This window comes from Scophthalmus maximus, chromosome 12 (genome assembly GCF_022379125.1).
Source record: "Scophthalmus maximus strain ysfricsl-2021 chromosome 12, ASM2237912v1, whole genome shotgun sequence".
NCBI classification, from domain to species: Eukaryota; Metazoa; Chordata; class Actinopteri; order Pleuronectiformes; family Scophthalmidae; genus Scophthalmus; species Scophthalmus maximus.
Genome location: NC_061526.1, coordinates 12,779,817 through 12,800,993, shown reverse-complemented (window position 1 = coordinate 12,800,993; position 21,177 = coordinate 12,779,817). Strand labels below are relative to the sequence as shown.

General features: G+C 45.7%; 30 non-coding genes across 30 annotated transcripts; 13 read left to right on the top strand and 17 right to left on the bottom strand.

Annotated features, from left to right (window-relative positions):
• Positions 1 to 5: 5 nt before the first annotated feature.
• On the bottom strand, positions 6 to 77 carry trnaq-uug. Its single transcript has one exon. It is a non-coding gene; the product is annotated as a tRNA-Gln (tRNA).
• A 942-nt stretch (positions 78 to 1,019) lies between these two features.
• trnal-cag lies at positions 1,020 to 1,102 on the bottom strand. Its single transcript has one exon. It is a non-coding gene; the product is annotated as a tRNA-Leu (tRNA).
• Positions 1,103 to 1,319: 217 nt separating this feature from the next.
• Positions 1,320 to 1,391, top strand: trnaq-cug. Its single transcript has one exon. It is a non-coding gene; the product is annotated as a tRNA-Gln (tRNA).
• Positions 1,392 to 2,357: 966 nt separating this feature from the next.
• trnal-cag lies at positions 2,358 to 2,440 on the bottom strand. Its single transcript has one exon. It is a non-coding gene; the product is annotated as a tRNA-Leu (tRNA).
• Positions 2,441 to 2,656: 216 nt separating this feature from the next.
• On the top strand, positions 2,657 to 2,728 carry trnaq-cug. Its single transcript has one exon. It is a non-coding gene; the product is annotated as a tRNA-Gln (tRNA).
• Positions 2,729 to 3,986: 1,258 nt separating this feature from the next.
• trnal-cag lies at positions 3,987 to 4,069 on the bottom strand. Its single transcript has one exon. It is a non-coding gene; the product is annotated as a tRNA-Leu (tRNA).
• A 215-nt stretch (positions 4,070 to 4,284) lies between these two features.
• On the top strand, positions 4,285 to 4,356 carry trnaq-cug. Its single transcript has one exon. It is a non-coding gene; the product is annotated as a tRNA-Gln (tRNA).
• Positions 4,357 to 4,930: 574 nt separating this feature from the next.
• Positions 4,931 to 5,002, bottom strand: trnaq-uug. Its single transcript has one exon. It is a non-coding gene; the product is annotated as a tRNA-Gln (tRNA).
• A 942-nt stretch (positions 5,003 to 5,944) lies between these two features.
• On the bottom strand, positions 5,945 to 6,027 carry trnal-cag. The gene has a single exon. It is a non-coding gene; the product is annotated as a tRNA-Leu (tRNA).
• A 217-nt stretch (positions 6,028 to 6,244) lies between these two features.
• trnaq-cug lies at positions 6,245 to 6,316 on the top strand. Its single transcript has one exon. It is a non-coding gene; the product is annotated as a tRNA-Gln (tRNA).
• Positions 6,317 to 7,282: 966 nt separating this feature from the next.
• Positions 7,283 to 7,365, bottom strand: trnal-cag. The gene has a single exon. It is a non-coding gene; the product is annotated as a tRNA-Leu (tRNA).
• Positions 7,366 to 7,581: 216 nt separating this feature from the next.
• Positions 7,582 to 7,653, top strand: trnaq-cug. The gene has a single exon. It is a non-coding gene; the product is annotated as a tRNA-Gln (tRNA).
• Positions 7,654 to 8,887: 1,234 nt separating this feature from the next.
• trnaq-uug lies at positions 8,888 to 8,959 on the bottom strand. Its single transcript has one exon. It is a non-coding gene; the product is annotated as a tRNA-Gln (tRNA).
• An 893-nt stretch (positions 8,960 to 9,852) lies between these two features.
• On the bottom strand, positions 9,853 to 9,935 carry trnal-cag. The gene has a single exon. It is a non-coding gene; the product is annotated as a tRNA-Leu (tRNA).
• Positions 9,936 to 10,150: 215 nt separating this feature from the next.
• On the top strand, positions 10,151 to 10,222 carry trnaq-cug. The gene has a single exon. It is a non-coding gene; the product is annotated as a tRNA-Gln (tRNA).
• Positions 10,223 to 11,191: 969 nt separating this feature from the next.
• trnal-cag lies at positions 11,192 to 11,274 on the bottom strand. Its single transcript has one exon. It is a non-coding gene; the product is annotated as a tRNA-Leu (tRNA).
• A 216-nt stretch (positions 11,275 to 11,490) lies between these two features.
• On the top strand, positions 11,491 to 11,562 carry trnaq-cug. Its single transcript has one exon. It is a non-coding gene; the product is annotated as a tRNA-Gln (tRNA).
• A 969-nt stretch (positions 11,563 to 12,531) lies between these two features.
• Positions 12,532 to 12,614, bottom strand: trnal-cag. The gene has a single exon. It is a non-coding gene; the product is annotated as a tRNA-Leu (tRNA).
• A 217-nt stretch (positions 12,615 to 12,831) lies between these two features.
• Positions 12,832 to 12,903, top strand: trnaq-cug. The gene has a single exon. It is a non-coding gene; the product is annotated as a tRNA-Gln (tRNA).
• A 952-nt stretch (positions 12,904 to 13,855) lies between these two features.
• trnal-cag lies at positions 13,856 to 13,938 on the bottom strand. Its single transcript has one exon. It is a non-coding gene; the product is annotated as a tRNA-Leu (tRNA).
• Positions 13,939 to 14,154: 216 nt separating this feature from the next.
• trnaq-cug lies at positions 14,155 to 14,226 on the top strand. The gene has a single exon. It is a non-coding gene; the product is annotated as a tRNA-Gln (tRNA).
• A 1,258-nt stretch (positions 14,227 to 15,484) lies between these two features.
• On the bottom strand, positions 15,485 to 15,567 carry trnal-cag. The gene has a single exon. It is a non-coding gene; the product is annotated as a tRNA-Leu (tRNA).
• Positions 15,568 to 15,783: 216 nt separating this feature from the next.
• On the top strand, positions 15,784 to 15,855 carry trnaq-cug. Its single transcript has one exon. It is a non-coding gene; the product is annotated as a tRNA-Gln (tRNA).
• Positions 15,856 to 16,964: 1,109 nt separating this feature from the next.
• trnal-cag lies at positions 16,965 to 17,047 on the bottom strand. The gene has a single exon. It is a non-coding gene; the product is annotated as a tRNA-Leu (tRNA).
• A 215-nt stretch (positions 17,048 to 17,262) lies between these two features.
• On the top strand, positions 17,263 to 17,334 carry trnaq-cug. Its single transcript has one exon. It is a non-coding gene; the product is annotated as a tRNA-Gln (tRNA).
• Positions 17,335 to 17,908: 574 nt separating this feature from the next.
• Positions 17,909 to 17,980, bottom strand: trnaq-uug. The gene has a single exon. It is a non-coding gene; the product is annotated as a tRNA-Gln (tRNA).
• A 942-nt stretch (positions 17,981 to 18,922) lies between these two features.
• Positions 18,923 to 19,005, bottom strand: trnal-cag. Its single transcript has one exon. It is a non-coding gene; the product is annotated as a tRNA-Leu (tRNA).
• A 216-nt stretch (positions 19,006 to 19,221) lies between these two features.
• On the top strand, positions 19,222 to 19,293 carry trnaq-cug. The gene has a single exon. It is a non-coding gene; the product is annotated as a tRNA-Gln (tRNA).
• A 966-nt stretch (positions 19,294 to 20,259) lies between these two features.
• trnal-cag lies at positions 20,260 to 20,342 on the bottom strand. The gene has a single exon. It is a non-coding gene; the product is annotated as a tRNA-Leu (tRNA).
• A 216-nt stretch (positions 20,343 to 20,558) lies between these two features.
• Positions 20,559 to 20,630, top strand: trnaq-cug. Its single transcript has one exon. It is a non-coding gene; the product is annotated as a tRNA-Gln (tRNA).
• The last annotated feature ends 547 nt before the right edge of the window (positions 20,631 to 21,177 follow it).

Here is a 21,177-nt window from a genome sequence, read left to right as displayed (position 1 = left end):
GCTCAAGGTTCCACCGAGAGTTGAACTCGGATCACTAGATTCAAAGTCCAGAGTGCTCACCATTACACCATGGAACCATTTTGATTATTTGCCGAGACTATGACATTAAACAACCAGGAACTTATACGACCACAATGTCACTTACTTGTCCTATGGAGTGCAACAGCAAAAGGTAAGAAGTGAAGGTAGGAGACACCTCTTTGTGAGCAAGAGCACCCTAAAGTGACTGTAGGGGCACAGACGCTCAGTCTCAAACGGTCTGTCAAGATTCTCTTTCATCCAGGTCATAGTTATCCCCAAGGGTTTTGAATCAGGAGCACTGGACTCGCTTAAAGATTGCTGAAGAGGTTTTCGCCTCTCATCCAAGAGGCTTCTTTAGTTCTAACTAGGTTGTGATGAAACAATCGCACAGGTCAACACAGGAGAGCCAACTCTTCAGGACATGACTCAGCTGCCTTCCCACTCCTAAAAGACAAAGACACTCCTTGGAAGATACAGATTTACACATTTTAGACAGGGAAGGCAGATGGTTTGAAAGAGGAGAAGTAAAGGAAGCCACCTATGTCAATATAGAGAAACCATCCCTCAACAGAGGAGGAGGTCTGTGACACCATCTCTTTCCCACCTAAAATGCTGTCCTTTCATCCCTCTTCAGGAGACTTAACAACATTCCAACTCATCCCGTTGTGTACCCCCAAAGCAACTGTGACAACAACGACTGTCATTGAAACCGTCTGGAGCACTACCACACTACACAGAGGTTCATTGCCTGGGTTCCATCACAACTTAGTTGGAAGCCTCTTGGGTGAGAGAGAAAATGTATTCAAGAATCTACAACCAAAGTCACAGAACATAGACTCTCAGTTGTTTACTGGTCCTTGGTGACCTCTCATAGATGTTGTTAGTACATGATGCGTGTGTAAGCAGACACAAGAGAGCAGATACAGTCCTGACTGATATGCAGACACTTTGGGAAATTAGAGTCCAACAACTGAAGTTGGCCACAGAGAAATATTTACTGTCAGAAGTGGGATTCGAACCCACGCCTCCAGTGGAGACTGCGACCTGAACGCAGCGCCTTGGACCGCTCGGCCATCCTGACACTATCACAAAGAAAAAAGGACCATTTTTTTTTCGGCCCGATGGCTTGACAGGATTTTTTAAGTCCGGTATGTTTACTTACTGTAGCCTGAACAATTGGAAGATCGTCATCCACAGCAATAGAATGATTGTGGCATTTCCCACTGTACACTTGTGTGTGAACGCAGCATGGTAGGCGCTTAACGCTCTGAAACCAGATCTGACTGGCCGCAGCAGGTGGTTCTATGGTGTAATGGTCAGCACTCTGGACTCTGAATCCAGTGATCCGAGTTCAAATCTCGGTAGGACCTGATTTTGAGAAAAAAATAAACTGTTGTACTTGAAATCAACACACGATATACCCCCCTGAAAACACTTGGCACATCGTCAAAACTGAACTGACGAACTGAGGTAACCAACAATGCTACCTGTCTCTTACTTGTCCGATGGAGTGCAACAGCAAAAGGTAAGAAGTGAAGGTAGGAGACACCTATTTGTGAGCAAGAGCACCCTAAAGTGACTGTAGGGGCACAGACGCTCAGTCTTAAACGGTCTGTCAAGATTCACTTTCATCCAGGTCATAGTTATCCCAAAGGGTTTTGAATCAGGAGCACTGGACTCGCTTGAAGATTGCTGAAGAGGTTTTTGCCTCTCATCCAAGAGGCTTCTTTAGTTCTAACTAGGTTGTGATGAAACAATCGCACAGGTCAACATAGGAGAGCCAACTCTTCAGGACATGACTCAGCTGCCTTCCCACTCCTAAAAGACAAAGACACTCCTTGGAAGATACAGATGTACACATTTTAGACAGGGAAGGCAGATGGTTTGAAAGAGGAGAAGTAAAGGAAGCCACCTATGTCAATATAGAGAAACCATCCCTCAACAGAGGAGGAGGTCTGCGAGACCATCTCTTTCCCACCTAAAATGCTGTCCTTTCATCCCTCTTCAGGAGACTTAACAACATTCCAACTCATCCCCTTGTGTTCCCCCAAAGCAACTGTGAAGACAACGACTGTCATTGACACCGTCTGGAGCACTACCACACTACACAGAGGTTCATTGCCTGGGTTCCATCACAACTTAGTTGGGTGAGAGAGGAAATGTCTTCAAGAATCTACAACCAAAGTCACTCTCAGTTGTTTACTGGTCCTTGGTGACCTCTCATAGATGTTGTTAGTACATGATGCGTGTGTAAGCAGACACAGTCCTGACTGATATGCAGACACTTTGGGAAATTAGAGTCCAACAACTGAAGTTGGTCACAGAGAAATATTTACTGTCAGAAGTGGGATTCGAACCCACGCCTCCAGTGGAGACTGCGACCTGAACGCAGCGCCTTGGACCGCTCGGCCATCCTGACACTATCACAAAGAAAAAAGGACCATTTTTTTTTCGGCCCGAGGGCTTGACAGGATTTTTAAGTCCGGTATGTTTACTTACTGTAGCCTGAACAATTGGAAGATCGTCATCCACAGCAATAGAATGATTGTGGCATTTCCCACTGTACACTTGTGTGTGAACGCAGCATGGTAGGCGCTTAACGCTCTTAAACCAGATCTGACTGGCCGCAGCAGGTGGTTCTATGGTGTAATGGTCAGCACTCTGGACTCTGAATCCAGCGATCCGAGTTCAAATCTCGGTAGGACCTGATTTTGAGAAAAAAATAAACTGTTGTACTTGAAATCAACACACGATATACCCCCCTGAAAACACTTGGCACATCGTCGAAACTGGACTGACGAACTGAGGTAACCAACAATGCTACCTGTCACTTACTTGTCCTATGGAGTGCAACAGCAAAAGGTATGAAGTGAAGGTAGGAGACACCTCTTCATTCCCCCTCCTCTGCATCCAGCAGAAGGGATACACACAGTCTCCACCCTGTTCTGTTGAACGGGAGGCAACTACCACCCCGAGCCCCAACCCCCCCATATTCCCGGTAATGGCCGATGGTTTTGTCGCGGTAATGTTTATTTATCTCGCTGAAACGCCCCTCTTTGATATCTTCAACAAACCCCCCCCCCTCACTTACTTGTCCTATGGAGTGCAACAGCAAAAGGTAAGAAGTGAAGGTAGGAGACAGCTCTTTGTGAGCAAGAGCACCCTAAAGTGACTGTAGGGGCACAGACGCTCAGTCTCAAACGGTCTGTGAAGATTCACTTTCATCCAGATCATAGTTATCCCCAAGGGTTTTGAATCAGGAGCACTGGACTCGCTTGAAGATTGCTGAAGAGGTTTTCGCCTCTCATCCAAGAGGCTTCTTTAGTTCTAACTAGGTTGTGATGAAACAATCGCACAGGTCAACATAGGAGAGCCAACTCTTCAGGACATGACTCAGCTGCCTTCCCACTCCTAAAAGACAAAGACACTCCTTGGAAGATACAGATGTACACATTTTAGACAGGGAAGGCAGATGGTTTGAAAGAGGAGAAGTAAAGGAAGCCACCTATGTCAATATAGAGAAACCATCCCTCAACAGAGGAGGAGGTCTGCGAGACCATCTCTTTCCCACCTAAAATGCTGTCCTTTCATCCCTCTTCAGGAGACTTAACAACATTCCAACTCATCCCCTTGTGTCCCCCCAAAGCAACTGTGACGACAACGACTGTCATTGAAACCGTCTGGAGCACTACCACACTACACAGAGGTTCATTGCCTGGGTTCCATCACAACTTAGTTGGAAGCCTCTTGGGTGAGAGAGGAAATGTCTTCAAGAATCTACAACCAAAGTCACAGAACATAGACTCTCAGTTGTTTACTGGTCCTTGGTGACCTCTCATAGATGTTGTTAGTACATGATGCGTGTGTAAGCAGACACAAGACAGCAGATACAGTCCTAACTGATATGCAGACACTTTGGGAAATTAGAGTCCAACAACTGAAGTTGGCCACAGAGAAATATTTACTGTCAGAAGTGGGATTCGAACCCACGCCTCCAGTGGAGACTGCGACCTGAACGCAGCGCCTTGGACCGCTCGGCCATCCTGACACTATCACAAAGAAAAAAGTACCATTTTTTTTCGGCCCGAGGGCTTGACAGGATTTTTAAGTGCGGTATGTTTACTTACTGTAGCCTGAACAATTGGAAGATCGTCATCCACAGCAATAGAATGATTGTGGCATTTCCCACTGTACACTTGTGTGTGAACGCAGCATGGTAGGCGCTTAACGCTCTTAAACCAGATCTGACTGGCCGCAGCAGGTGGTTCTATGGTGTAATGGTCAGCACTCTGGACTCTGAATCCAGCGATCCGAGTTCAAATCTCGGTAGGACCTGATTTTGAGAAAAAAATAAACTGTTGTACTTGAAATCAACACACGATATACCCCCCTGAAAACACTTGGCACATCGTCAAAACTGAACTGACGAACTGAGGTAACCAACAATGCTACCTGTCACTTACTTGTCCTATGGAGTGTCAATGGTAACCAACAATGCTAGCTTCAAATTTATTGAACACCTACTAAATAGGCCTATATAAACACTAAATTTAGAGATAGCAAAAGCAATGTTAGATACACGTGTACCAACCAGGATCATAAACGAGTAGTAATTTGATCACATTCTCATATACAACAAAAAGTATGAGTTCAAAGTTTGGTGGGAGAGAAATCAATTGTTGTCCTGTCCATCAAGACTTGAGAGCAAGTTGACTCCTCAGGGACCAGACACAGGACCTTTGGGGTTGCCCTGTGCTGTTGGGACATAGGCAACAAAGCTTTTGGTTTTTGTGGATCCATGCATCTGGTTATTTCACATTTCTCGCATCCTTTGTCGCATTGGGATCTTCGGAGCTTAAAGGCTGGTTTGGCTGAGCTTTAAGTGCTGTCCTTTAAGTGACTTTGCTCAAGGTTCCACCGAGAGTTGAACTCGGATCACTAGATTCAAAGTCCAGAGTGCTCACCATTACACCATGGAACCATTTTGATTATTTGCCGAGACTATGACATTAAACAACCAGGAACTTATACGACCACAATGTCACTTACTTGTCCTATGGAGTGCAACAGCAAAAGGTAAGAAGTGAAGGTAGGAGACACCTCTTTGTGAGCAAGAGCACCCTAAAGTGACTGTAGGGGCACAGACGCTCAGTCTCAAACGGTCTGTCAAGATTCTCTTTCATCCAGGTCATAGTTATCCCCAAGGGTTTTGAATCAGGAGCACTGGACTCGCTTAAAGATTGCTGAAGAGGTTTTCGCCTCTCATCCAAGAGGCTTCTTTAGTTCTAACTAGGTTGTGATGAAACAATCGCACAGGTCAACACAGGAGAGCCAACTCTTCAGGACATGACTCAGCTGCCTTCCCACTCCTAAAAGACAAAGACACTCCTTGGAAGATACAGATTTACACATTTTAGACAGGGAAGGCAGATGGTTTGAAAGAGGAGAAGTAAAGGAAGCCACCTATGTCAATATAGAGAAACCATCCCTCAACAGAGGAGGAGGTCTGTGACACCATCTCTTTCCCACCTAAAATGCTGTCCTTTCATCCCTCTTCAGGAGACTTAACAACATTCCAACTCATCCCGTTGTGTACCCCCAAAGCAACTGTGACAACAACGACTGTCATTGAAACCGTCTGGAGCACTACCACACTACACAGAGGTTCATTGCCTGGGTTCCATCACAACTTAGTTGGAAGCCTCTTGGGTGAGAGAGAAAATGTATTCAAGAATCTACAACCAAAGTCACAGAACATAGACTCTCAGTTGTTTACTGGTCCTTGGTGACCTCTCATAGATGTTGTTAGTACATGATGCGTGTGTAAGCAGACACAAGAGAGCAGATACAGTCCTGACTGATATGCAGACACTTTGGGAAATTAGAGTCCAACAACTGAAGTTGGCCACAGAGAAATATTTACTGTCAGAAGTGGGATTCGAACCCACGCCTCCAGTGGAGACTGCGACCTGAACGCAGCGCCTTGGACCGCTCGGCCATCCTGACACTATCACAAAGAAAAAAGGACCATTTTTTTTTCGGCCCGATGGCTTGACAGGATTTTTTAAGTCCGGTATGTTTACTTACTGTAGCCTGAACAATTGGAAGATCGTCATCCACAGCAATAGAATGATTGTGGCATTTCCCACTGTACACTTGTGTGTGAACGCAGCATGGTAGGCGCTTAACGCTCTGAAACCAGATCTGACTGGCCGCAGCAGGTGGTTCTATGGTGTAATGGTCAGCACTCTGGACTCTGAATCCAGTGATCCGAGTTCAAATCTCGGTAGGACCTGATTTTGAGAAAAAAATAAACTGTTGTACTTGAAATCAACACACGATATACCCCCCTGAAAACACTTGGCACATCGTCAAAACTGAACTGACGAACTGAGGTAACCAACAATGCTACCTGTCTCTTACTTGTCCGATGGAGTGCAACAGCAAAAGGTAAGAAGTGAAGGTAGGAGACACCTATTTGTGAGCAAGAGCACCCTAAAGTGACTGTAGGGGCACAGACGCTCAGTCTTAAACGGTCTGTCAAGATTCACTTTCATCCAGGTCATAGTTATCCCAAAGGGTTTTGAATCAGGAGCACTGGACTCGCTTGAAGATTGCTGAAGAGGTTTTTGCCTCTCATCCAAGAGGCTTCTTTAGTTCTAACTAGGTTGTGATGAAACAATCGCACAGGTCAACATAGGAGAGCCAACTCTTCAGGACATGACTCAGCTGCCTTCCCACTCCTAAAAGACAAAGACACTCCTTGGAAGATACAGATGTACACATTTTAGACAGGGAAGGCAGATGGTTTGAAAGAGGAGAAGTAAAGGAAGCCACCTATGTCAATATAGAGAAACCATCCCTCAACAGAGGAGGAGGTCTGCGAGACCATCTCTTTCCCACCTAAAATGCTGTCCTTTCATCCCTCTTCAGGAGACTTAACAACATTCCAACTCATCCCCTTGTGTTCCCCCAAAGCAACTGTGAAGACAACGACTGTCATTGACACCGTCTGGAGCACTACCACACTACACAGAGGTTCATTGCCTGGGTTCCATCACAACTTAGTTGGGTGAGAGAGGAAATGTCTTCAAGAATCTACAACCAAAGTCACTCTCAGTTGTTTACTGGTCCTTGGTGACCTCTCATAGATGTTGTTAGTACATGATGCGTGTGTAAGCAGACACAGTCCTGACTGATATGCAGACACTTTGGGAAATTAGAGTCCAACAACTGAAGTTGGTCACAGAGAAATATTTACTGTCAGAAGTGGGATTCGAACCCACGCCTCCAGTGGAGACTGCGACCTGAACGCAGCGCCTTGGACCGCTCGGCCATCCTGACACTATCACAAAGAAAAAAGGACCATTTTTTTTTCGGCCCGAGGGCTTGACAGGATTTTTAAGTCCGGTATGTTTACTTACTGTAGCCTGAACAATTGGAAGATCGTCATCCACAGCAATAGAATGATTGTGGCATTTCCCACTGTACACTTGTGTGTGAACGCAGCATGGTAGGCGCTTAACGCTCTTAAACCAGATCTGACTGGCCGCAGCAGGTGGTTCTATGGTGTAATGGTCAGCACTCTGGACTCTGAATCCAGCGATCCGAGTTCAAATCTCGGTAGGACCTGATTTTGAGAAAAAAATAAACTGTTGTACTTGAAATCAACACACGATATACCCCCCTGAAAACACTTGGCACATCGTCGAAACTGGACTGACGAACTGAGGTAACCAACAATGCTACCTGTCACTTACTTGTCCTATGGAGTGCAACAGCAAAAGGTATGAAGTGAAGGTAGGAGACACCTCTTCATTCCCCCTCCTCTGCATCCAGCAGAAGGGATACACACAGTCTCCACCCTGTTCTGTTGAACGGGAGGCAACTACCACCCCGAGCCCCAACCCCCCCATATTCCCGGTAATGGCCGATGGTTTTGTCGCGGTAATGTTTATTTATCTCGCTGAAACGCCCCTCTTTGATATCTTCAACAAACCCCCCCCCCTCACTTACTTGTCCTATGGAGTGCAACAGCAAAAGGTAAGAAGTGAAGGTAGGAGACACCTCTTTGTGAGCAAGAGCACCCTAAAGTGACTGTAGGGGCACAGACGCTCAGTCTCAAACGGTCTGTGAAGATTCACTTTCATCCAGATCATAGTTATCCCCAAGGGTTTTGAATCAGGAGCACTGGACTCGCTTGAAGATTGCTGAAGAGGTTTTCGCCTCTCATCCAAGAGGCTTCTTTAGTTCTAACTAGGTTGTGATGAAACAATCGCACAGGTCAACATAGGAGAGCCAACTCTTCAGGACATGACTCAGCTGCCTTCCCACTCCTAAAAGACAAAGACACTCCTTGGAAGATACAGATGTACACATTTTAGACAGGGAAGGCAGATGGTTTGAAAGAGGAGAAGTAAAGGAAGCCACCTATGTCAATGGTAACCAACAATGCTAGCTTCAAATTTATTGAACACCTACTAAATAGGCCTATATAAACACTAAATTTAGAAATAGCAAAAGCAATGTTAGATACACGTGTACCAACCAGGATCATAAACGAGTAGTAATTTGATCACATTCTCATATACAACAAAAAGCATGAGTTCAAAGTTTGGTGGGAGAGAAATCAATTGTTGTCCTGTCCATCAAGACTTGAGAGCAAGTTGACTCCTCAGGGACCAGACACAGGACCTTTGGGGTTGCCCTGTGCTGTTGGGACATAGGCAACAAAGCTTTTGGTTTTTGTGGATCCATGCATCTGGTTATTTCACATTTCTCGCATCCTTTGTCGCATTGGGATCTTCGGAGCTTAAAGGCTGGTTTGGCTGAGCTTTAAGTGCTGTCCTTTAAGTGACTTTGCTCAAGGTTCCACCGAGACTTGAACTCGGATCACTGGATTCAAAGTCCAGAGTGCTCACCATTACACCATGGAACCATTTTGAGTATTTGCCGAGACTATGACATTAAACAACCAGGAACTTATACGACCACAATGTCACTTACTTGTCCTATGGAGTGCAACAGCAAAAGGTAAGAAGTAAAGGTAGGAGACACCTCTTTGTGAGCAAGAGCACCCTAAAGTGACTGTAGGGGCACAGACGCTCAGTCTCAAACGGTCTGTCAAGATTCTCTTTCATCCAGGTCATAGTTATCCCCAAGGGTTTTGAATCAGGAGCACTGGACTCGCTTAAAGATTGCTGAAGAGGTTTTCGCCTCTCATCCAAGAGGCTTCTTTAGTTCTAACTAGGTTGTGATGAAACAATCGCACAGGTCAACACAGGAGAGCCAACTCTTCAGGACATGACTCAGCTGCCTTCCCACTCCTAAAAGACAAAGACACTCCTTGGAAGATACAGATGTACACATTTTAGACAGGGAAGGCAGATGGTTTGAAAGAGGAGAAGTAAAGGAAGCCACCTATGTCAATATTGAGAAACCATGGTTGTCCTTTCATCCCTCTTCAGGAGACTTAACAACATTCCAACTCATCCCGTTGTGTACCCCCAAAGCAACTGTGACGACAACGACTGTCATTGAAACCGTCTGGAGCACTACCACACTACACAGAGGTTCATTGCCTGGGTTCCATCACAACTTAGTTGGAAGCCTCTTGGGTGAGAGAGGAAATGTCTTCAAGAATCTACAACCAAAGTCACAGAACATAGACTCTCAGTTGTTTACTGGTCCTTGGTGACCTCTCATAGATGTTGTTAGTACATGATGCATGTGTAAGCAGACACAAGACAGCAGATACAGTCCTAACTGATATGCAGACACTTTGGGAAATTAGAGTCCAACAACTGAAGTTGGCCACAGAGAAATATTTACTGTCAGAAGTGGGATTCGAACCCACGCCTCCAGTGGAGACTGCGACCTGAACACAGCGCCTTGGACCGCTCGGCCATCCTGACACTATCACAGAGAAAAAAGTACCATTTTTTTTCGGCCTGAGGGCTTGACAGGATTTTTAAGTGCGGTATGTTTACTTACTGTAGCCTGCACAATTGGAAGATCGTCATCCACAGCAATAGAATGATTGTGGCATTTCCCACTGTACACTTGTGTGTGAACATAGCATGGTAGGTGCTTAACGCTCTGAAACCACATCTGACTCACTGCAGCAGGTGGTTCTATGGTGTAATGGTCAGCACTCTGGACTCTGAATCCAGTGATCCGAGTTCAAATCTCGGTAGGACCTGATTTTGAGAAAAAAATTAACTGTTGTACTTGAAATCAACACACGATATACCCCCCTGAAAACACTTGGCACATCGTCAAAACTGAACTGATGAACTGAGATAACCAACAATGCTACCTGTCACTTACTTGTCCTATGGAGTGCAACAGCAAAAGGTAAGAAGTGAAGGTAGGAGACACCTCTTTGTGAGCAAGAGCACCCTAAAGTGACTGTAGGGGCACAGACGCTCAGTCTCAAACGGTCTGTCAAGATTCTCTTTCATCCAGGTCATAGTTATCCCCAAGGGTTTTGAATCAGGAGCACTGGACTCGCTTGAAGATTGCTGAAGAGGTTTTCGCCTCTCATCCAAGAGGCTTCTTTAGTTCTAACTAGGTTGTGATGAAACAATCGCACAGGTCAACACAGGAGAGCCAACTCTTCAGGACATGACTCAGCTGCCTTCCCACTCCTAAAAGACAAAGACACTCCTTGGAAGATACAGATGTACACATTTTAGACAGGGAAGGCAGATGGTTTGAAAGAGGAGAAGTAAAGGAAGCCACCTATGTCAATATAGAGAAACCATCCCTCAACAGAGGGATGGTTGTCCTTTCATCCCTCTTCAGGAGACTTAACAACATTCCAACTCATCCCCTTGTGTCCCCCCAAAGCAACTGTGACGACAACGACTGTCATTGAAACCGTCTGGAGCACTACCACACTACACAGAGGTTCATTGCCTGGGTTCCATCACAACTTAGTTGGAAGCCTCTTGGGTGAGAGAGGAAATGTCTTCAAGAATCTACAACCAAAGTCACAGAACATAGACTCTCAGTTGTTTACTGGTCCTTGGTGACCTCTCATAGATGTTGTTAGTACATGATGCGTGTGTAAGCAGACACAAGACAGCAGATACAGTCCTAACTGATATGCAGACACTTTGGGAAATTAGAGTCCAACAACTGAAGTTGGCCACAGAGAAATATTTACTGTCAGAAGTGGGATTCGAACCCACGCCTCCAGTGGAGACTGCGACCTGAACGCAGCGCCTTGGACCGCTCGGCCATCCTGACACTATCACAGTGAAAAAAGTACCTTTTTTTTTTCGGCCCGAGGGCTTGACAGGATTTTTAAGTGCGATATGTTTACTTACTGTAGCCTGAACAATTGGAAGATCGCCATCCACAGCAATAGAATGATTGTGGCATTTCCCACTGTACACTTGTGTGTGAACACAGCATGGTAGGCGCTTAACGCTCTGAAACCACATCTGACTGACAGCAGCAGGTGGTTCTATGGTGTAATGGTCAGCACTCTGGACTCTGAATCCAGTGATCCGAGTTCAAATCTCGGTAGGACCTGATTTTGAGAAAAAAATAAACTGTTGTACTTGAAATCAACACACGATATACCCCCCTGAAAACACTTGGCACATCGTCAAAACTGAACTGATGAACTGAGATAACCAACAATGCTACCTGTCACTTACTTGTCCTATGGAGTGCAACAGCAAAAGGTAAGAAGTGAAGGTAGGAGACACCTCTTTGTGAGCAAGAGCACCCTAAAGTGACTGTAGGGGCACAGACGCTCAGTCTCAAACGGTCTGTCAAGATTCTCTTTCATCCAGGTCATAGTTATCCCCAAGGGTTTTGAATCAGGAGCACTGGACTCGCTTGAAGATTGCTGAAGAGGTTTTCGCCTCTCATCCAAGAGGCTTCTTTAGTTCTAACTAGGTTGTGATGAAACAATCGCACAGGTCAACACAGGAGAGCCAACTCTTCAGGACATGACTCAGCTGCCTTCCCACTCCTAAAAGACAAAGACACTCCTTGGAAGATACAGATGTACACATTTTAGACAGGGAAGGCAGATGGTTTGAAAGAGGAGAAGTAAAGGAAGCCACCTATGTCAATATAGAGAAACCATCCCTCAACAGAGGGATGGTTGTCCTTTCATCCCTCTTCAGGAGACTTAACAACATTCCAACTCATCCCCTTGTGTCCCCCCAAAGCAACTGTGACGACAACGACTGTCATTGAAACCGTCTGGAGCACTACCACACTACACAGAGGTTCATTGCCTGGGTTCCATCACAACTTAGTTGGAAGCCTCTTGGGTGAGAGAGGAAATGTCTTCAAGAATCTACAACCAAAGTCACAGAACATAGACTCTCAGTTGTTTACTGGTCCTTGGTGACCTCTCATAGATGTTGTTAGTACATGATGCGTGTGTAAGCAGACACAAGACAGCAGATACAGTCCTAACTGATATGCAGACACTTTGGGAAATTAGAGTCCAACAACTGAAGTTGGCCACAGAGAAATATTTACTGTCAGAAGTGGGATTCGAACCCACGCCTCCAGTGGAGACTGCGACCTGAACGCAGCGCCTTGGACCGCTCGGCCATCCTGACACTATCACAGTGAAAAAAGTACCTTTTTTTTTTTCGGCCCGAGGGCTTGACAGGATTTTTAAGTGCGATATGTTTACTTACTGTAGCCTGAACAATTGGAAGATCGCCATCCACAGCAATAGAATGATTGTGGCATTTCCCACTGTACACTTGTGTGTGAACACAGCATGGTAGGCGCTTAACGCTCTGAAACCACATCTGACTGACAGCAGCAGGTGGTTCTATGGTGTAATGGTCAGCACTCTGGACTCTGAATCCAGTGATCCGAGTTCAAATCTCGGTAGGACCTGATTTTGAGAAAAAAATAAACTGTTGTACTTGAAATCAACACACGATATACCCCCCTGAAAACACTTGGCACATCGTCGAAACTGGACTGACGAACTGAGGTAACCAACAATGCTACCTGTCACTTACTTGTCCTATGGAGGTAAGAAGTGAAGGTAGGAGACACCTATTTGTGAGCAAGAGCACCCTAAAGTGACTGTAGGGGCACAGACGCTCTGTCTCAAACGGTCTGTCAAGATTCACTTTCATCCAGGTCATAGTTATCCCCAAGGGTTTTGAATCAGGAGCACTGGACTCGCTTGAAGATTGCTGAAGAGGTTTTCGCCTCTCATCCAAGAGGCTTCTTTAGTTCTAACTAGGTTGTGATGAAACAATCGCACAGGTCAACATAGGAGAGCCAACTCTTCAGGACATGACTCAGCTGCCTTCCCACTCCTAAAAGACAAAGACACTCCTTGGAAGATACAGATGTACACATTTTAGACAGGGAAGGCAGATGGTTTGAAAGAGGAGAAGTAAAGGAAGCCACCTATGTCAATATAGAGAAACCATCCCTCAACAGAGGAGGAGGTCTGCGAGACCATCTCTTTCCCACCTAAAATGCTGTCCTTTCATCCCTCTTCAGGAGACTTAACAACATTCCAACTCATCCCCTTGTGTTCCCCCAAAGCAACTGTGAAGACAACGACTGTCATTGACACCGTCTGGAGCACTACCACACTACACAGAGGTTCATTGCCTGGGTTCCATCACAACTTAGTTGGGTGAGAGAGGAAATGTCTTCAAGAATCTACAACCAAAGTCACTCTCAGTTGTTTACTGGTCCTTGGTGACCTCTCATAGATGTTGTTAGTACATGATGCGTGTGTAAGCAGACACAGTCCTGACTGATATGCAGACACTTTGGGAAATTAGAGTCCAACAACTGAAGTTGGTCACAGAGAAATATTTACTGTCAGAAGTGGGATTCGAACCCACGCCTCCAGTGGAGACTGCGACCTGAACGCAGCGCCTTGGACCGCTCGGCCATCCTGACACTATCACAAAGAAAAAAGGACCATTTTTTTTTCGGCCCGAGGGCTTGACAGGATTTTTAAGTCCGGTATGTTTACTTACTGTAGCCTGAACAATTGGAAGATCGTCATCCACAGCAATAGAATGATTGTGGCATTTCCCACTGTACACTTGTGTGTGAACGCAGCATGGTAGGCGCTTAACGCTCTTAAACCAGATCTGACTGGCCGCAGCAGGTGGTTCTATGGTGTAATGGTCAGCACTCTGGACTCTGAATCCAGCGATCCGAGTTCAAATCTCGGTAGGACCTGATTTTGAGAAAAAAATAAACTGTTGTACTTGAAATCAACACACGATATACCCCCCTGAAAACACTTGGCACATCGTCGAAACTGGACTGACGAACTGAGGTAACCAACAATGCTACCTGTCACTTACTTGTCCTATGGAGTGCAACAGCAAAAGGTATGAAGTGAAGGTAGGAGACACCTCTTCATTCCCCCTCCTCTGCATCCAGCAGAAGGGATACACACAGTCTCCACCCTGTTCTGTTGAACGGGAGGCAACTACCACCCCGAGCCCCAACCCCCCCATATTCCCGGTAATGGCCGATGGTTTTGTCGCGGTAATGTTTATTTATCTCGCTGAAACGCCCCTCTTTGATATCTTCAACAAACCCCCCCCCCTCACTTACTTGTCCTATGGAGTGCAACAGCAAAAGGTAAGAAGTGAAGGTAGGAGACACCTCTTTGTGAGCAAGAGCACCCTAAAGTGACTGTAGGGGCACAGACGCTCAGTCTCAAACGGTCTGTGAAGATTCACTTTCATCCAGATCATAGTTATCCCCAAGGGTTTTGAATCAGGAGCACTGGACTCGCTTGAAGATTGCTGAAGAGGTTTTCGCCTCTCATCCAAGAGGCTTCTTTAGTTCTAACTAGGTTGTGATGAAACAATCGCACAGGTCAACATAGGAGAGCCAACTCTTCAGGACATGACTCAGCTGCCTTCCCACTCCTAAAAGACAAAGACACTCCTTGGAAGATACAGATGTACACATTTTAGACAGGGAAGGCAGATGGTTTGAAAGAGGAGAAGTAAAGGAAGCCACCTATGTCAATATAGAGAAACCATCCCTCAACAGAGGAGGAGGTCTGCGAGACCATCTCTTTCCCACCTAAAATGCTGTCCTTTCATCCCTCTTCAGGAGACTTAACAACATTCCAACTCATCCCCTTGTGTCCCCCCAAAGCAACTGTGACGACAACGACTGTCATTGAAACCGTCTGGAGCACTACCACACTACACAGAGGTTCATTGCCTGGGTTCCATCACAACTTAGTTGGAAGCCTCTTGGGTGAGAGAGGAAATGTCTTCAAGAATCTACAACCAAAGTCACAGAACATAGACTCTCAGTTGTTTACTGGTCCTTGGTGACCTCTCATAGATGTTGTTAGTACATGATGCGTGTGTAAGCAGACACAAGACAGCAGATACAGTCCTAACTGATATGCAGACACTTTGGGAAATTAGAGTCCAACAACTGAAGTTGGCCACAGAGAAATATTTACTGTCAGAAGTGGGATTCGAACCCACGCCTCCAGTGGAGACTGCGACCTGAACGCAGCGCCTTGGACCGCTCGGCCATCCTGACACTATCACAAAGAAAAAAGGACCATTTTTTTTTCGGCCCGATGGCTTGACAGGATTTTTAAGTCCGGTATGTTTACTTACTGTAGCCTGAACAATTGGAAGATCGTCATCCACAGCAATAGAATGATTGTGGCATTTCCCACTGTACACTTGTGTGTGAACGCAGCATGGTAGGCGCTTAACGCTCTGAAACCAGATCTGACTGGCCGCAGCAGGTGGTTCTATGGTGTAATGGTCAGCACTCTGGACTCTGAATCCAGTGATCCGAGTTCAAATCTCGGTAGGACCTGATTTTGAGAAAAAAATAAACTGTTGTACTTGAAATCAACACACGATATACCCCCCTGAAAACACTTGGCACATCGTCAAAACTGAACTGACGAACTGAGGTAACCAACAATGCTACCTGTCTCTTACTTGTCCGATGGAGTGCAACAGCAAAAGGTAAGAAGTGAAGGTAGGAGACACCTATTTGTGAGCAAGAGCACCCTAAAGTGACTGTAGGGGCACAGACGCTCAGTCTTAAACGGTCTGTCAAGATTCACTTTCATCCAGGTCATAGTTATCCCAAAGGGTTTTGAATCAGGAGCACTGGACTCGCTTGAAGATTGCTGAAGAGGTTTTTGCCTCTCATCCAAGAGGCTTCTTTAGTTCTAACTAGGTTGTGATGAAACAATCGCACAGGTCAACATAGGAGAGCCAACTCTTCAGGACATGACTCAGCTGCCTTCCCACTCCTAAAAGACAAAGACACTCCTTGGAAGATACAGATGTACACATTTTAGACAGGGAAGGCAGATGGTTTGAAAGAGGAGAAGTAAAGGAAGCCACCTATGTCAATATAGAGAAACCATCCCTCAACAGAGGAGGAGGTCTGCGAGACCATCTCTTTCCCACCTAAAATGCTGTCCTTTCATCCCTCTTCAGGAGACTTAACAACATTCCAACTCATCCCCTTGTGTTCCCCCAAAGCAACTGTGAAGACAACGACTGTCATTGACACCGTCTGGAGCACTACCACACTACACAGAGGTTCATTGCCTGGGTTCCATCACAACTTAGTTGGGTGAGAGAGGAAATGTCTTCAAGAATCTACAACCAAAGTCACTCTCAGTTGTTTACTACCACACTACACAGAGGTTCATTGCCTGGGTTCCATCACAACTTAGTTGGAAGCCTCTTGGGTGAGAGAGGAAATGTCTTCAAGAATCTACAACCAAAGTCACAGAACATAGACTCTCAGTTGTTTACTGGTCCTTGGTGACCTCTCATAGATGTTGTTAGTACATGATGCGTGTGTAAGCAGACACAAGACAGCAGATACAGTCCTAACTGATATGCAGACACTTTGGGAAATTAGAGTCCAACAACTGAAGTTGGCCACAGAGAAATATTTACTGTCAGAAGTGGGATTCGAACCCACGCCTCCAGTGGAGACTGCGACCTGAACGCAGCGCCTTGGACCGCTCGGCCATCCTGACACTATCACAAAGAAAAAAGTACCATTTTTTTTCGGCCCGAGGGCTTGACAGGATTTTTAAGTGCGGTATGTTTACTTACTGTAGCCTGAACAATTGGAAGATCGTCATCCACAGCAATAGAATGATTGTGGCATTTCCCACTGTACACTTGTGTGTGAACGCAGCATGGTAGGCGCTTAACGCTCTTAAACCAGATCTGACTGGCCGCAGCAGGTGGTTCTATGGTGTAATGGTCAGCACTCTGGACTCTGAATCCAGCGATCCGAGTTCAAATCTCGGTAGGACCTGATTTTGAGAAAAAAATAAACTGTTGTACTTGAAATCAACACACGATATACCCCCCTGAAAACACTTGGCACATCGTCAAAACTGAACTGACGAACTGAGGTAACCAACAATGCTACCTGTCACTTACTTGTCCTATGGAGTGTCAATGGTAACCAACAATGCTAGCTTCAAATTTATTGAACACCTACTAAATAGGCCTATATAAACACTAAATTTAGAGATAGCAAAAGCAATGTTAGATACACGTGTACCAACCAGGATCATAAACGAGTAGTAATTTGATCACATTCTCATATACAACAAAAAGTATGAGTTCAAAGTTTGGTGGGAGAGAAATCAATTGTTGTCCTGTCCATCAAGACTTGAGAGCAAGTTGACTCCTCAGGGACCAGACACAGGACCTTTGGGGTTGCCCTGTGCTGTTGGGACATAGGCAACAAAGCTTTTGGTTTTTGTGGATCCATGCATCTGGTTATTTCACATTTCTCGCATCCTTTGTCGCATTGGGATCTTCGGAGCTTAAAGGCTGGTTTGGCTGAGCTTTAAGTGCTGTCCTTTAAGTGACTTTGCTCAAGGTTCCACCGAGAGTTGAACTCGGATCACTAGATTCAAAGTCCAGAGTGCTCACCATTACACCATGGAACCATTTTGATTATTTGCCGAGACTATGACATTAAACAACCAGGAACTTATACGACCACAATGTCACTTACTTGTCCTATGGAGTGCAACAGCAAAAGGTAAGAAGTGAAAGTAGGAGACACCTCTTTGTGAGCAAGAGCACCCTAAAGTGACTGTAGGGGCACAGACGCTCAGTCTCAAACGGTCTGTCAAGATTCTCTTTCATCCAGGTCATAGTTATCCCCAAGGGTTTTGAATCAGGAGCACTGGACTCGCTTAAAGATTGCTGAAGAGGTTTTCGCCTCTCATCCAAGAGGCTTCTTTAGTTCTAACTAGGTTGTGATGAAACAATCGCACAGGTCAACACAGGAGAGCCAACTCTTCAGGACATGACTCAGCTGCCTTCCCACTCCTAAAAGACAAAGACACTCCTTGGAAGATACAGATTTACACATTTTAGACAGGGAAGGCAGATGGTTTGAAAGAGGAGAAGTAAAGGAAGCCACCTATGTCAATATAGAGAAACCATCCCTCAACAGAGGAGGAGGTCTGTGACACCATCTCTTTCCCACCTAAAATGCTGTCCTTTCATCCCTCTTCAGGAGACTTAACAACATTCCAACTCATCCCGTTGTGTACCCCCAAAGCAACTGTGACAACAACGACTGTCATTGAAACCGTCTGGAGCACTACCACACTACACAGAGGTTCATTGCCTGGGTTCCATCACAACTTAGTTGGAAGCCTCTTGGGTGAGAGAGAAAATGTATTCAAGAATCTACAACCAAAGTCACAGAACATAGACTCTCAGTTGTTTACTGGTCCTTGGTGACCTCTCATAGATGTTGTTAGTACATGATGCGTGTGTAAGCAGACACAAGAGAGCAGATACAGTCCTGACTGATATGCAGACACTTTGGGAAATTAGAGTCCAACAACTGAAGTTGGCCACAGAGAAATATTTACTGTCAGAAGTGGGATTCGAACCCACGCCTCCAGTGGAGACTGCGACCTGAACGCAGCGCCTTGGACCGCTCGGCCATCCTGACACTATCACAAAGAAAAAAGGACCATTTTTTTTTCGGCCCGATGGCTTGACAGGATTTTTAAGTCCGGTATGTTTACTTACTGTAGCCTGAACAATTGGAAGATCGTCATCCACAGCAATAGAATGATTGTGGCATTTCCCACTGTACACTTGTGTGTGAACGCAGCATGGTAGGCGCTTAACGCTCTGAAACCAGATCTGACTGGCCGCAGCAGGTGGTTCTATGGTGTAATGGTCAGCACTCTGGACTCTGAATCCAGTGATCCGAGTTCAAATCTCGGTAGGACCTGATTTTGAGAAAAAAATAAACTGTTGTACTTGAAATCAACACACGATATACCCCCCTGAAAACACTTGGCACATCGTCAAAACTGAACTGACGAACTGAGGTAACCAACAATGCTACCTGTCTCTTACTTGTCCGATGGAGTGCAACAGCAAAAGGTAAGAAGTGAAGGTAGGAGACACCTATTTGTGAGCAAGAGCACCCTAAAGTGACTGTAGGGGCACAGACGCTCAGTCTTAAACGGTCTGTCAAGATTCACTTTCATCCAGGTCATAGTTATCCCAAAGGGTTTTGAATCAGGAGCACTGGACTCGCTTGAAGATTGCTGAAGAGGTTTTTGCCTCTCATCCAAGAGGCTTCTTTAGTTCTAACTAGGTTGTGATGAAACAATCGCACAGGTCAACATAGGAGAGCCAACTCTTCAGGACATGACTCAGCTGCCTTCCCACTCCTAAAAGACAAAGACACTCCTTGGAAGATACAGATGTACACATTTTAGACAGGGAAGGCAGATGGTTTGAAAGAGGAGAAGTAAAGGAAGCCACCTATGTCAATATAGAGAAACCATCCCTCAACAGAGGAGGAGGTCTGCGAGACCATCTCTTTCCCACCTAAAATGCTGTCCTTTCATCCCTCTTCAGGAGACTTAACAACATTCCAACTCATCCCCTTGTGTTCCCCCAAAGCAACTGTGAAGACAACGACTGTCATTGACACCGTCTGGAGCACTACCACACTACACAGAGGTTCATTGCCTGGGTTCCATCACAACTTAGTTGGGTGAGAGAGGAAATGTCTTCAAGAATCTACAACCAAAGTCACTCTCAGTTGTTTACTGGTCCTTGGTGACCTCTCATAGATGTTGTTAGTACATGATGCGTGTGTAAGCAGACACAGTCCTGACTGATATGCAGACACTTTGGGAAATTAGAGTCCAACAACTGAAGTTGGTCACAGAGAAATATTTACTGTCAGAAGTGGGATTCGAACCCACGCCTCCAGTGGAGACTGCGACCTGAACGCAGCGCCTTGGACCGCTCGGCCATCCTGACACTATCACAAAGAAAAAAGGACCATTTTTTTTTCGGCCCGAGGGCTTGACAGGATTTTTAAGTCCGGTATGTTTACTTACTGTAGCCTGAACAATTGGAAGATCGTCATCCACAGCAATAGAATGATTGTGGCATTTCCCACTGTACACTTGTGTGTGAACGCAGCATGGTAGGCGCTTAACGCTCTTAAACCAGATCTGACTGGCCGCAGCAGGTGGTTCTATGGTGTAATGGTCAGCACTCTGGACTCTGAATCCAGCGATCCGAGTTCAAATCTCGGTAGGACCTGATTTTGAGAAAAAAATAAACTGTTGTACTTGAAATCAACACACGATATACCCCCCTGAAAACACTTGGCACATCGTCGAAACTGGACTGACGAACTGAGGTAACCAACAATGCTACCTGTCACTTACTTGTCCTATGGAGTGCAACAGCAAAAGGTATGAAGTGAAGGTAGGAGACACCTCTTCATTCCCCCTCCTCTGCATCCAGCAGAAGGGATACACACAGTCTCCACCCTGTTCTGTTGAACGGGAGGCAACTACCACCCCGAGCCCCAACCCCCCCATATTCCCGGTAATGGCCGATGGTTTTGTCGCGGTAATGTTTATTTATCTCGCTGAAACGCCCCTCTTTGATATCTTCAACAAACCCCCCCCCCTCACTTACTTGTCCTATGGAGTGCAACAGCAAAAGGTAAGAAGTGAAGGTAGGAGACACCTCTTTGTGAGCAAGAGCACCCTAAAGTGACTGTAGGGGCACAGACGCTCAGTCTCAAACGGTCTGTGAAGATTCACTTTCATCCAGATCATAGTTATCCCCAAGGGTTTTG